A 15425-nucleotide genomic window follows, 5' to 3' on the forward strand; every position below is an offset into this window, starting at 1 on the left:
GGTATACTGTGATCAGTTCCAGACGACACATTTTAAAGTTAACATTGACAAAGTAATATTTTTTCCAACAGTAGGGTAACCAGGATGGTAAGATTTTAAAATAAGTGTATGATAGATCAAAATATGTTTATCCTACAGTCAAAAATGTAGGAAGAAATGGAAGGGAAAATAATAGGTCTCTCCAGATATCATTTATGTTGTCACATGTAACTTTAAGACCAGTGGATGGAAGTTTTATGAAGACAAATTTTATATTGATTTTATATTAGTTAGGAAAGCCCAACAATGAAACAGACTGACACATAGCATAGTCACAAAGATGCAAATAGAATAGCAAAAAAAATGTCCAGGATGTCCAGGCTCTTCTCAATTCTAAGATCCCTTACCTGAATGATAGCCCTGGCATTTTTCTTTCATTTTATTTATTAACCTATCATGTCATGTGGACCAAGCCACTTTTCACCCTCTTTTTATTTAAGCAACGTAGAAGAAGGTATTCATTTAATTACTTTAAGAACTGTGGGTTCCTCTCAGAGCAATCTAAGATTTCATTATCTAATAGAGGGATGGTTTTAACAATCTAATCCTAAAAGTTGAATTTATAGAATCAGTCAATCAACAAGCCTATGTTAAGCAGGTAATGAGATACTAATGCAGAAAGGCTCAGTCTGTACTCCTAAGGAGTATGTAAGTCTAGTAGAAGTGACAGAGAAGTTGAGGATTAATACTTGAATACAGTAATATGTGATAGATGAGTGAATGAGGTTGAGGGTAAGCACACTGGATCTATCTAAAGAAGAACGAGAATAAAAGAAAGTTTCCTAGCGGAAGTAACACTTAAGCAGAGTCTTGAGGAATGACTAGAGTTAATTTGGTTAGACAGGTGAGGAAAGCATTTATTATTAGCAGAAAAAGCACGTATGAAGAACTGTGAAACAAACCTACAAGTGTTTTCTTATTGTGAGAGCAGAAGGTGTATTAAACCAATGTTGGTAGATGTGGCCAGAGAGATCGACAAGTTGAAAGTAACAGAGAGAAAAATTGCGATATTTGTTAAACAAAGGGTTAATATGGAAATTGTATGATGAATTGCTACAAATCATTATTTAAGACCCCATTATATAAATGGGGCAAAAATATGAACAATTCGCATAAAAACAAATATGATCAATAAAAATGAGAAAATATATTCCATTTCATGAGTATCCAGTAATATCCAAATTAAAACCAAAATTAAATCATTTTACCTATTTAATTAGCAAAAATTGAGGATATTAATAATATTAGTGCTAGGGAGGAGATGGGAAAATAAGAATGTACTTGTCATTCACTATTGATAGGAGTATAGATTGACATAGATTTCTGGTGGACTATTTGAAAGTATCTTATTTTAAAATGAACATATTGTTCAACTCCAGAACTCCACAACTATGTAACTATTCTAGATGTCCACACAATAACCTAAATACTCACTGGGAAGAAAATGGTTAGATAAATTATTGCATATTTGCTCTAGTGAATATTATGAGGCAGTTAAAAAGATGGCGGTAGATCAATATCACGAGGGGTCTCGAAAACAGGGAATCAAGTTTAAACATAAAAACATCAAGTTAAGAGGCAGATATGTTGCATAATCTCATTTGGTTAAAAAATGCACAAAATGAAACTGTTGATTTTCCTATCTATGTATGTTAACATACATCACATACAAAAACATCTGAGAAGGCCCATATCAAAATGATAGCAGCAGGGGCTGGGATTAGATGAATAATAAAAAGGGAATTTTCATTGTTCTAAGTTATTTAAATTTTAATAAGAATATATTTGTGCATTACAGTGTAATTTAAATTATAAGCATTATTCTTAAATCTGTGGGGAGCCCTTAAAAGGCTTTAAGCAGGGAAATCACATAAACACATTCGGATCTTAGTAATATCCTTCTGCCAGCTGAATATAAAGGGGATTGGTGAGAAGTTAAACTGGAGTTAGGGAAGCCAATGAAAAAGTGATGGCAGTAATCCAGAGTATCAAATAATGCTGGACTTAATTAAGATTGTGCAATTTCAGTGATGATGGAAAGAAAGAGATGACCAAGAAAGATATTTACTACATAGATTTCATAGGACACCACCCCTTAGAATAGGAAGGTGATTGTGAGACAGGAGTCTAAATGACCCTCAAGTTTCCAACTTAGAAATTAGCTGAATGGTCAAGTCCATTCACTGAGTTAAGGAATCCAAAGGGGTGTGTGTGTTAGGGGATGGATTATAGGAATTGTGATTCTTAGATCCTTGCTATCTTGAGGAATTGGGGGTTTTGAATAGGTTGGCTATCTGAAAGATTTTTTCTATCAAATCTTTTTTTCCAAGAGCAAAGTACCTATCCTCTATAGAAGGGGTCAATGGCAAATGGGTTCCATCTAAATATCCTAGATTTCTATGAAGTTTCGAGAAATTTCTAGATTTCACACAAAGTTTGTCAGTGGATTTTTCCCTTTAGTAATCCAGGGAACAGCTACATCTATGTGTGGTAGGGATGGCATCATTGTGGGAGAAAGTATATCAATCTCATCCTCTAAAGAGTTGTACCCCTCCCGCCTTCCCCCCATCCACTCACCAACCAGCCTGAGCAGCTAACATTCAGGTGGAAGCCCAAGCTTTGAGCAATGTCTTCTGTCAGAATAGTCTAAGTGCACGCTGACTTATAAGTCTTGACAAATTTGGATTCTTTGAGTCAGAAATACTTTTTGCCCTCAAGGTGATCCCAATGGAACTTAAGTGGAAGAAGAATTCAATTCGAGAAGACTACTTGTTTTCCTAAATTCAAAGCGTACCATCTTTATTTAATCTATATACTTTGTTTTATTGTTGAAAATGAAAATAAAAATGCGTTCGTGTATAAAACTGACATTAAAATTAGATTAGAAATGACCCATGGGATGTTTCCATTTATCAATCAGAATTCATCAAAAGTAAAAGGTTTATATCTAAATAATGGTAGAAAGTATATGATAAGAGTCATTCAGTCATGCATTAGTTTTTACTATGTAGAATAATACTCTAGAATAGCCAGAATGATAATTATGAAGGTTGTTTCAAATTCAAAGTGTGAGATGAAGTCATCGCAGGATATTGATGCAGTTAATTCAGGGACCAAGCATGTTAAAGGAGGACAAATTAAACTATCAGTTTATGGTTAGATTCTGTTGGGAGTGACAGAAAATCCCATATAGCAGTGGATCAAAAGAATAAAAACTATTTCTCCACACATGAGCAACATCCAGAGGTAGGCAATCGATAGCTGGAAGGATGCCTTCATGATTCTCAAAGACTCAGCACCTTCCTTGAGTGGCTATCCTCAGCACACAGTCCAGGATGGTTGCTTAGCTCAGTGCTTCAAGAAGGAGGAAAGGGTAGCCACGGTCATATTTCCTCCATTTAAGGGCACTTCCTCTTACACTCATTGGTCAGAACTTAGTCATATAGCCCCATCTGGATGCCTAAGGAAGCTGAAAAAATAGTTATTCTGGCCAGCAAGTACCAGCTAAAAATCAGGGGTTCTGAAACGAGGAAGAAGGAAATAGACATTGAGCCACCGTCAGTTTCTGCCATCAGGAGGTCAGATCATGACTAGAGATGCAGGACATTCCTCAGTCACCAAATATGAACTGAAGTTGTTCCTTTTGTGGGATAACCAGCATGTGCTGGAAGCATGTTAGTCTTTTTCTTTTTCTTTTTATTTATTTATTTATGTATGTATGTATGGCTGCTTTGGGTCTTCCTTGCTGTTCGCGGGCTTTCTCTAGTTGAGGTGAGCGGGGGCTACTCTTCATTGCAGAGCGCGGGCTTCTCATTGCAGTGGCTTCTCTTGTTGCGGAGCATGGGCTCTAGGCGCTTGGGCTTCAGTAATTGTGGCTTGCAGGCTCAGTAGTTGTGGCATGCGGGCTCAGTAGTTGTGGCACGTGGGCTCTAGAGCGCAGGCTCAGTAGTTGTGGTGCACGGGCTTAGTTGCTCCACGGCATGTGGGATCTTCCGGACCAGGGCTCGAACCCATGTCCCCTGCATTGGCAGGCGGTTTCTTAACCACTGCACCACCAGGGAAGTCCCAGCATGTTAATCTTTAAAAGTTGTTTTGGGTGGGGTATTGTTACAGAGTCAAGATTATTCTCAAGTTTTTTCATAAGATACATATTTTAAATCAAAGAAAAAGTATCTCAGGAAAATAAAATTTGTTTCATTGAAGACTGAATGTTTGAAAAAGTCTTATACATTTGTTGATTGTGTGAGATTGTGCTAAAAATTTGGTGAATCAATACTTTATAAACAGAGACACATAAACATAAAACTTCATCTTTATGCAACCGTTTTTCTTTGATCTATATATGTCATTTACCCCAAAACCTATCTCCTCTTCATTGTTTATTTCGTCACAAGCCTATTCCACTATTCAGTATTTATCTTTGCCAGCACATCTTTTCTACAATTTGCTAGATTACAGTTAAATCTATACTTAAATACAAACTTTCTGGGACTCACTCCAAACTCAGAGGTTGTGATTACAGTTAAGAAATGATATTGTCACTTGCTTTTTCCTTCCCTGAAAATACTTTATCTCCTTGGGTCACTGCCATTCAGTGCTGTGAAAATGTAATTTGAAAAGCAAGTTTAAATGGGGCTTTCTAATTAAGCTGCATTCATTTTTACTTTCCCAACCCTGTACCCACGTTACCCTGGAGTTAACATTCAATGTGAGATCTATATGCCTTTGAGTATGAATGGGTAACTCTCAATGATTGAGTTTGAGCCAACTGCTCATTCATCTGAAGTGAATTAAGGCTTCTAGGGCACCAGGGTACCATTTAGCAAATTACCTCATCCAGCACACTAAATTTGCCTCACATGGGTGAACAGCTTTCTTCCAGGGAGCAGTTTCATCACCCCAGTTCTCCACTGGCCCAACTTTATTGGTGCTAAAGGGTGATTCATATGACACAACATTTACCCACAGCCTCAGACAATAAGACTGTATAATGATGTTCTCCATTTAAGAGCACAGGTGCCAGTATTTAAAGGGTAAATGAGAGAGCTGTTTTCTTTGGATTTTTTTATAAATCAAATGTAAACGAAAGTGCATCATTATTCTCTAAACTCTGAAACTGTAAAATTTGGTGATAAATTCACCACTGTATAATAAAATGACTTGGCCCCTTAAAAGTATCAATAAACAAGCATCTTTTTCTTTCAGTACTAAGGCAACAACATGTACACAAAATGAGCCTATTTAAATAGCAATAAAATTGAATGTAATACTTTGAAAGCAGGAAGTTTTTCTCATTTGCCAATAAAAACGTTCTCTTAATTTTAACTCAGTCCTGTTCTTCTCTTAGGTATTAACTCCAGACACTTATTGGTTCCTTTCTGGAAAACTAACATCAAGAGCATAAAATATATTTTGTGGTACCATAATTTGTTAAATGATGCTTGATAGTGGCTGGGTGCCCAAAGAGCCCATGCAGAAATAAAATGCACTCAAACTGCTTCCAAATGTTTTCCTGTCCACATATATCATGTCAGAAGCTGCAGTTTCTCTCACACTGTCACTGTATCCAAGAAGCTATAGTCATTCAGCACCACTAGCAGAACATTTTCACAAACTACCCAAATTTACATCCAAACCAATATTTAGAAGGTAATGAAAAGCATGTATGTTAAGTGAACCAGTAATCTATGATACAAGAGTCTGAAATTGTCTTGGAACTAGCTCTGAAGAACAAATGAATGGGAGCGTTTTCAACAGTGAACAACGCCTGCCAGCCTTCTTTCTCTCACTTTTTCTCTGTATGAAATCCCTGAATCTCCTTCAGTAATTCTCACAGAACAAGATGTACTTGGATCCTCATTTTGAATTCAGTCTAATGGCCCGCCAAGGATAACCTAATGGTAAACAGTCGTGAAAGTGGTAGCACAGTGAGGGGCTGGAATATTGTCAGTGGAGACGTTATTTCAGGCAGTCTCAACATGCCCAGTTCATGTGGCTTAAGAGTAATAAAATCAGGCTTCTTTAAGTCTGTTTCCATGTTCTCCCTTTTTATCAGGAATGAGTGTTATCTCAGATTGGACCTGAAAGTTAAATTAATATAGGCCTCAAAGGCATCAAGCTTAAAGAAAGGAATAGCCTCAATAAAAATTAAAAGATACATTAAACTGGATAATGCCTGACTCTTTTCAAGCTCATTTCACATTTAGGTTCTCCTTTGAAAATAGAGCCCAACACAGGTGTTAGTTTGCTTCAGGCCGTAGTTGAAGTTGCTGGCTTGTTTCTAAGAGAGTTGGGCCCCCAGAGAACATCATCTCTAGCACTGTGCCTCACCTTTCTCTTGGGCTTGAACAGTTCAGATTGCTCTCCCCTCAAAAGCTTCTCTCCTTGCCCCTTCAATCATAAATGAGAGGGCACATAGGCAAGACTGAAAGAAATGAATGAGAGGATATGTGTGGAGACCCCCATATCTGGCTGTTAGTGTCATTCACTGTCCGTCTGTCTGTCTGTTAATAAAGAATATAGGAGCTAGTGAGAGTGGCTTTACACGTCACAACATTTTTTTTTTTTTTTTTTTTTTTTTTGCGGTACTCGGGCCTCTCACTGCTGTGGCCTCTCCTGTTGTGGAGCACAGGCTCCGGACGCGCAGGCTCAGCGGCCATGGCTCACGGGGCTAGCCGCTCCGCGGCGTGTGGGATCTTCCCGGACCGGGGCACGAACCCATGTCCCCTGCAACGGCAGGCGGACTCTCAACCACTGCGCCACCAGGGAAGCCCCACAACATTTTTATGACTCTAATGATATTTTGACTCACCTGCTAAACCCATTGCAACTTACAAGTTGTTATCAAAGCCAACAATAACATTGTCATGAATAAGGAAGATGAAGATATGCTTTGTAGTTGCGGTTTTTAAAAGTTATCGTCACAAGTGACCCCTAAATGCAAATAGCATGCCAAGTTCTGTTGGAAGTATAAAAATGAGAAGCTCTTCATGGAATTTATTATAAGATATGTCATCAACAGGAAGAATTATACTGCAAGGAAAAAAACGTGATAGTGTTATATGTGAGAGAAGGAAAATAGCCAAGAAAGGTGGGTAGGGAGGTCCTCCTTGACTGTCTGTTTTGTGCTAGGCATTTTATAAGCACTCCCTTGTACAACTGTCTTCATAACTGACTATTTCCACATGTTACCTAAATGGGAACTGAGCCTCAGGAAGTGGAAGTGACTTCATGGTCATCCAGCAAGCTACAGCACATAAGGTTTGACCTTGGATCCCTCTGACTCCAGCACTTGTGCCCTGTGGTTGACAATGATTCCTGCAGTGACAAAATGAAAAGTCTCTTAAAAGAGGTGGCACTTAGGCAGGGCATTTAGAATGGATCAGACCACAAGGCAGCATTCGCACTTTGTGCTGGGAGTAAGCAACACATTAAAGGAACAATGAATATTCTAGTATGTTTGAACTAAGAAGTAAAGATTTTGAAGCCACTCCTATGTATTGGGTTTGTGCTCAGCAGTAAGGAGATTTTGAGATTTTGAAGCTGAAAAGTGACATGATCTGAACTGGAACTACTCGGGGAGGATTCCTCCTAAGTGTTTCCACCATGCGTGGTCGCAGGGAATGACGTGGAGAGAAATCCCACATGCTTACCTCAAGCAAAAAGTAGCTTCCTGGAAAAGTGGATGTGTCTTTGCCACCACCATTGCCATTATGGTGCCACCCCAGGCATACATTTACGGTATCAGAATTGATGTAAAATCATTAGGGACTTGATTAGTTTTGTTCTCTGTTGGCTGCTCTCAATTATTTTCAAGACCAATCGCGTTCCCTGATTATTTCAAGACCAATCCAATTTTCAAAATGGTAATTAGTAAACCAAATTATCCTGCCATCTACTCCACACCATATAGATACCAAATGAGTATGATTCTGACCTGAAAAAGCCAACAAAACTTTGAAAGGAATTTAAATATCTTAACCTTAATTGAGAAATGCCTGGTAGGTACTAACACATTTTTTGTAGATAACACTGCCAAGGGTGTTATCATCAATATCTGGCAGTGAAACTAAATTCATATTTTGTACAGAATAGAGCAACAATGTGATGTACCTGACAGCAGGATACATGCTAGCAACGAGTGGCCAGTCTGGTCTGTAGGCAGCCTTGGAAAATTACAAAAAGGCAAATGCAGCCTGCCTCATGACCTCTTTATCAGGTGTGCTAAAGGTGCAACCCTCCCTTTAGTAATGTGACAGATATACCCATAGTTCATAAATATTAAATCACAGCACACGTTAGCTGTGAGCTAAATAGATCTAGCTTTCATACAAAGGCTTCTTAGCAGCTCCTTAGCTGACTCCTTGGCACCTGAAGTGTAAAAGCATTTTTAAAGAACAGATAGTTTAAAAGTCTGACCCAAGAAAGAAAAGGCTGGGTCGGCATCTGCCAGCCAAGGCCCTCAGTCAGGAGGACACACTTTTCAATTTCAGTTTATTGCATCACCACTTCTTAGGAAAAAGAATTCTAGAATTTTAATCTGTCCCTGGTTCCTAAACATTGGCTCTGCGTAAGCATTTAAAGTAGAAGGTTATAAATGTCATTGAGCTTGAATAATTATATACAGTTTTGATTATATTTATATTATTAGAGTATACATGGTTTAAAAATCTCTGACATCAAGAAAATTCAGTCTATTATTTATCCAGATAAAGTCAAGCTTTGAACTCTTCATCTAAGATGGTTTTAATTCAACTCAATAACTATTACATTGAGCTCCTACCATGCACAAGTTCTGGGATTGGTTATACAGGAGGGAATAAGATGTGCATGACTCATCCCTGTTCTGAAGGAATCACAACCTGGTGGGGAAGACAAACATGTCAGCCAGAAGTCACCAGCTGGCAGCCCACAGGCTGAAGTCAGCTAAGAGGTGTGTTTTATTTGATATCTACAAGGTTCTTTAAAACATTTGAATTCATTGTCCTTAGCCAGAACTTTTACCCTTCAGCTGGACTCAGTGCCTTTGTCACCAACCTGATATATATTGTACTTGACAGGTCCCAAAAGGCATTGGAGTTTGGTATCATAAAATTGTAAACAAATAAATACTGTCCTTATGATAGCATTTTACCTCTCTTATAGTACCAACGTTAATAGGGGCACTGCAGGAGGAGTAGCAAGTTCTCACCAGGTTCAGTAGGCATGTTTTCACAGAAGCCAGAGGGCCTTCCAGGAGGAAGAAATATCATGGAGGCCTGGAGACATGAAATCATAGGTCAAGTTTAGGGAATTAAAGAGAAGAAATATTTGTCCCTCATTTATTAAACACTTACTGTCAGCCATTAATAGGCACTTCCTAGATGATCCACAATAAACCAATGTAAGCGTTTATTATTAGCTCCATTTTTCAAATGAACAAACTAAGTATCAGAGAAGGTAAATAACTTAACCAAGATTAATCATATGGTGAATGATTGAGTCAGAGTTCTGCTTGCCCTCAAGCCTAGGCATTTTCACTAGTAAACCTGATGGATGTACTGGCAGATTGCAAATTTAGTCAGGATACTTTTTTGATAATTAAAATTCCAGGTGCTACTGAACATAAACATAGGTAAGACTGCTGGACAGAACCCATATTTGGGGAAAATATAGGCTTCATTTAATGTAGCAGTAGAATAAAAATTAAGTAAACAGACTTTTAAGCTTAAAGGACATTTAGGGAAGTTCTACTCCAAGTTAATTTTACAGGTTAGGAAACTAGGTATTTTTTAAATATTTTTTTTAAAGTTAAAGAACTTCTGTATTAAATATTAATTAAAATGTATTTTTCAATAAGTGTTCTTAATCAGCTTCAAAATATTTTAATTCTCCTTGTTAATGCTATAGTTTTAAAAATAATTTACAATAACAGTTTTATCACACATATCTTACAAGTTTAAAGATAACTCAGGAAAATCTGAAAATTTCTTTTTAAAAGCACTGAAGATGAACTCATAAAAATCTAGCCATGAAACTGCCCTTTTTGCTCCAGTAATTTTATTATGACCTATTGAACAACAGGATGAGAAATCTATAAAATTCATATTGCAGTGACCTGAAGGATTAAAAAAGAAGCCAAAACAAAGCAGTAATGATTGCATGATCTTTTAATTGTATTTGGTGCCGAAGAATCTACATGGAGATTAGCTGTGCTAAAAGGAAAATACTAATTTCATTGTAGGCATATTTCCATTTATAAGAATTTAGGAAATGGGCAAAATTTTGTAATTGCATCTTTGGCTTAGCTTAGTTAGAATCATTTCCTGAAAATAATAGTGTCATATCAAAAAATATTTTATTTCCACTTTTTGTACTAGAAATGTGTCATAGTGCCAGGTAAAAAAAAGGTGCTTCAATACATATTTACTGGATAAATGAATAAGTCCATAAATGGATAAAAGGATAAATGAATGAGTCATTCATAAACAGAGTGATTCTCTCTCACATTCTAAGCCTAATTAAAAATCAGCTCTTGGCTAGTCATTAGAAAGTTGCCACTGGCCTGGGAAGCAAGTAAGCAAGCAGAGTGTTTCCTTAGATCCTAGCAAGATATTTGCCTAAGGAGCAATTTGTCACTTTTCATTCATCATTGAAGTATCCACTTATTCAGCTTGCACTCTGTGCATCTTCTGATCTACTTAGAAGAGACCAAGTTGGGTTCCCAGCTGGCCCATCTCAAGCTTTACAATAAAGCAGGAATCTTTTCTGTACCAAATTAGGCAGAGCAGCTTACTTTTTTGTAGACTGCATGCTTACATAAAGAGACCAAAAATAAAGTTCTCAGTGGAGTGAAAGAGTCATTCTTCCAATTCCTTACATGAAAATAGCTCTTCTTACGGTTGCTGGTCCTCTTCACTGGTGATGTAACTGTTAGAGTCTGAGTCTTCATCCACCATCACAGAAAATTAGGAAGCATGTGTTCAAACAAAACTAATGAGCTTATGGTTTTCTTTTACTTCTCTCAGAGAAAGAATGTGTAATGCTATAAATTATTGTAACAGAAGAAGAAAGAGGCACATACATGAGATACACAAGGAGTGGAGGGAAACACAAACAATCTGACAAAGAAGGGACAGCTGAAATTAGACAGATGATAGATAGATAGATAGATAGATAGATAGATAGATAGATAGATAGATAGATAGATAGATAGATGGATAGACAGGCAGGAAGGCAGGAAGGCAGACAGACAGACAGATAGGGAAAGAGGTAGAGAATCTCTGAAGGTTCAGAAGTGAGCATTTCTCAGGAAACACAGCCCTTCAACATAGCATTTGGTTTAACAGACTGTTACCACTGAACTTTGAAATTATTCATACTGTAGCTCAGAGATACCATCGTTAACCAAAACCACACAGTTATGAAGAGGCTGCTATGTGTCAGTTACAGAACTCTATACTGGATACTTACGGGTGAAGAAAGGATCTCTACTCTGAATGTATACATACTCAATTCTTAGCTCTCCAAATTTTTGGTCTTGTCCCTAACAGTAAACATTTTTGAGCCCAAAATCTCTACTATATGAATACTAATTTATGTCATATATCTCTACTATTTTACTGTATTTATTGTAGTTTTATATTTATTATAAACCACTCACAAAATATATTTAAAGGAATGAAATTAAAGTATTTTGAGATAATATTCATTTATATATTAATAACACAGACTTTATCAATTTAGGTCTGATTGTAAGTTCAGTTTATTTCAATACTTGCTTTCAAATAATAATCACAGCACACATAGGCACAATATACATAAAATGCTACATATTAGGGCCAGGTTTGTTATGTTATGTGTAAATCCCTGTTTTTAGTATTGTTCCCAGTGACTATTTGTGATCTACTGTTTTTAGATCAGATTAAATCATCCTTGCATTTCATATTGTGCTTGAAAAAGAACTCATTTTAGGAGTTGAAGACAGAGTTTCCATACTCTATATTTATTTAATCTACTCACATATGTGTACATGTTTTTTTGTTTTTGCGGTACACGGGCCTCTCACTGCTGTGGCCTCTCCCGTTGCGGAGCACAGGCTCCGGACGCGCGGGCTCAGCGGCCATGGCTCACGGGCCCAGCCGCTCCACGGCATGTGGGATCTTCCCGGACCGGGGCACGAACCCATGTCCCCTGCATCGGCAGGCGGACTCTCAGCCACTGCGCCACCAGGGAAGCCCTGCATACATGTATTTTAAGTTTCCAATTCTAAATTGTTTGTCTGTCTTGAATTAAGACTATGCATTCTTTGTCTATACGTAGATCAAATGGTTATCTGCAAAAATACAGCCTAATGGAAACAATTTAAAGGAGTCAAATCTCAAAAGTTCATGTTATAGGGATACTGCCCTTATTAAACTTTCCGGCATCAAAATTAAATTATTGATATGTAATCTTTGAAAAAAGGATTTGTTCTATTGGGGATATGTGTATGTATGTGGGGGAGGGGTAGTTCTTCATTAGAAAATTTAATTAATCTTTATTTCTGTTTCCCATCTAAAGAGGTTTCTTTTTTAAAAACATTAGGGCTAATAGTATTGTCTTATATTTATGATAATTTACTCACATTTAAACCTCACAAACAGCCCCATTATGTAGGGTCAGTTATTTTCATTTCACAGAGGAGAAAGTTGAGGCACAAAGAGTTTAAGGTCATAGTTTGTTATCTTTTACACAGATTCTTAATGATATCTAATTTCTAATATAAAGTTATTTCAGAGAGATTGCTGCAATATCAAATGAAAAATGGGATTGTTTTTCATTGAGTTTGTGCTAAATATATTTTATTATAATTCTTTGAAAACTGCTAACTCTACAGGCAAGATTATTCTCAGATGATCTGAGTGATCAGTCCTCCATTAATTAATGTCAGAATACAGGCTACACCAACCTCTTCACACTGTTTCTTTACCTCATTATATGACCTATTCATTAGCAACCATTGTTTTAGGATTCTTTATTCTCGGACAGTGTTTTTCAATGGGTGCTACCAGCATTTTGAGAGAGAATTCCCATTTGTGCAGGCAGGATACCACCTACTGCAATGCCTTCAGCATGCATCCTGACCCCCACCCACTAAACACCAGTGATGTCTTCCCACAGTCATAATGTGCAAGGCTCCCTAAATGCATTGAGAACCACTGAGTTAATGAAAGACATAAATCACCAACCCCTGCAGCCAGTGACTTATGTTAATCTTACCTTATATCAGTAGTTAATAGTGTCTTTTATCCATCTGATATCCATAAGTGTTTGAAATTATATTAGAGTAGGGTTACCAGGTTTAGCAAGTAAAAATACAGAACACCTAGTGATCTGGTAACTCTATATTACAGACAGTATAATGCTAATGTCACATGTTGGTCTCTCTTTAACCCGCAACTCAAGATCACTAACAAATTGGAAACTCAAGAATTTGAGATTTAGAAAAGCATGTATGAAGTGACACATTTTACATTTCAAACTTGTAATGGCTAGAGCAATACTCTCATCACATAAAAATCTAATTTGTATTAACAAATACTTAGGCTATTGAAAGTAACTAAAATCAAAATACTCGTGGAAATTTATATTTCTCCTGGTATAGATAGTAGACGTTTATTATTAAGCTACAATGTAATTGATTAATAAATTCCACCATTACTTTAAAAAAACCCAGTCAGATGGGGTCAGCAACTTAAGAAATAGAACAAATCAGACTAAAATTATTTCATATCAAATTCCAAAAGGTTTGTGAACTTAATTTCTTGCAAATTAAGAGATAAGGGAATTATAACACAGAATAACTTCAGTTTTCCTGATTGAACTGTGAAAATGTAGAGCTGTAGTGTTTCCTGCAATCTCTATCGACATGGCTGACCTTAAGAAAACTGATAAGGCATTATTATCACACAATGTGATATCTCAATGGAATATATATTCGTGCACACCACCTTTTCTCTTTGTTTCAGATATAAAAAATGACAGTTACTTAAGGAAGAGATGCCACAATAAATGAAAGACCTTTTAACCCACAGTAAAGAAACATAACAAAGCCATTATGAATGATGCAGCAAGTTTAGGAAAATGAAAGCTGCTATTAAAGATGACAGGCCGTCACAACAACAAAAGTAGTAATCAGTGTAATTGTAGCAATAAAATAATATTTGTATTTAGTTTCTTTCAAGGAGTTAAAATAATGGACATCTTTTCTAAGTTAACAGTTTTGAATAATGTTGGCAAAAATAGCAAAAACTCAGATAAAAAGCTCTAAATGTGAAGTAGATGAACATTATCCAAAGTCACTGTTCTACATGCTTTTGTTTTCCTTCAGATTTCCTTTAAGATAATTACATTTATGTCTCTTTTACTTTCCTCTTCATGACGATGATATTCTTTTTCTTTATGATCTAGTGTTCTTGAACCAGGCTTCTGATTACTTGACTTCAATAAATCCACAGCTAAAATTGGATCATTTTTGTTTTTCACAGCATGTAATAAAATCTGAATTTCTTATAATTATTTTCCCTGTTGTAAAATCCCCATTTCTTTTGTAACTTTAAATAAGAATGCTTTATAAATATATAATTATCTCCACGTGGTATTCAGTGAAGCTCCTTACATTAATGAGTGTTTTCGCAGATGATGATGAAACATTGCAGTGCGGGAAATGCCTTGTGTGGGCAACACCGCACACAGGCTTATGTTAACTTTATGCTCAGTGATAAATATCCCATGTAGTAACAAAAGAGTAATTAATTTCACTGTTCATGGAAAGTTACCTCAGAGCACTTTCTGGCTTACATTTGGCATTTTTGCCACACCTCTGAATGTTTAAGGGACCCCAGCTCTGCTGGGCCATTTTACTAAAGCCCCATAAAATACACAACAAAACCAGTTTATGCACAGTATAAGACACTCTTTCTATGCTTTCTTTAATCCAGTGCACAATATATAGGCCTCACCCATGAAAACACTCATTGTAACTTTGCTCTTTCATAAAAACATCTCTAAAGATCTAATAAATGCTGCTTTTTCTTTAGCAACAACTTTCTCCATAGAAGCAAGATATAGACAGTATGGTATACCACATCCCTTTAGTCCTGGTCAAAGTTCAAAGAAAAATCAAATCTTAACTTATTTTAGGTGCAAAATTTGTGTCAAAGAACAGAGCAAAGTCTTTTCAAAAATACAGGACTTGCTAAATTTGAACTGGGTCTCTACATATGAAAACTGCTGTGCCTGATGGGGGTTTCAGAGGTCTCGAATGAGACGCATTTCTTACAACTATCAGTGTAACTTGCTTTTAGGGTATTACTGTGATTTAAACTTAGATATACTATATCAATTACCAGTGCTGCCCATGCACT

At 36.7% G+C, this 15425-nt stretch overlaps 1 protein-coding gene across 4 annotated transcripts in view; it reads left to right on the forward strand.

Annotated features, from left to right (window-relative positions):
* Positions 1–15425, forward strand: part of EPHA6 (EPH receptor A6) — a gene marked incomplete at its 5' end in the record, with an annotated part of 855070 nt that overhangs the window by 675097 nt on the left and 164548 nt on the right. The gene's annotated exons all lie outside the window — the stretch shown is intronic.

This window comes from Leucopleurus acutus (assembly GCF_964270905.1).
Source record: "Leucopleurus acutus genome assembly, chromosome: 5".
NCBI lineage: Eukaryota > Metazoa > Chordata > Mammalia > Artiodactyla > Delphinidae > Leucopleurus > Leucopleurus acutus.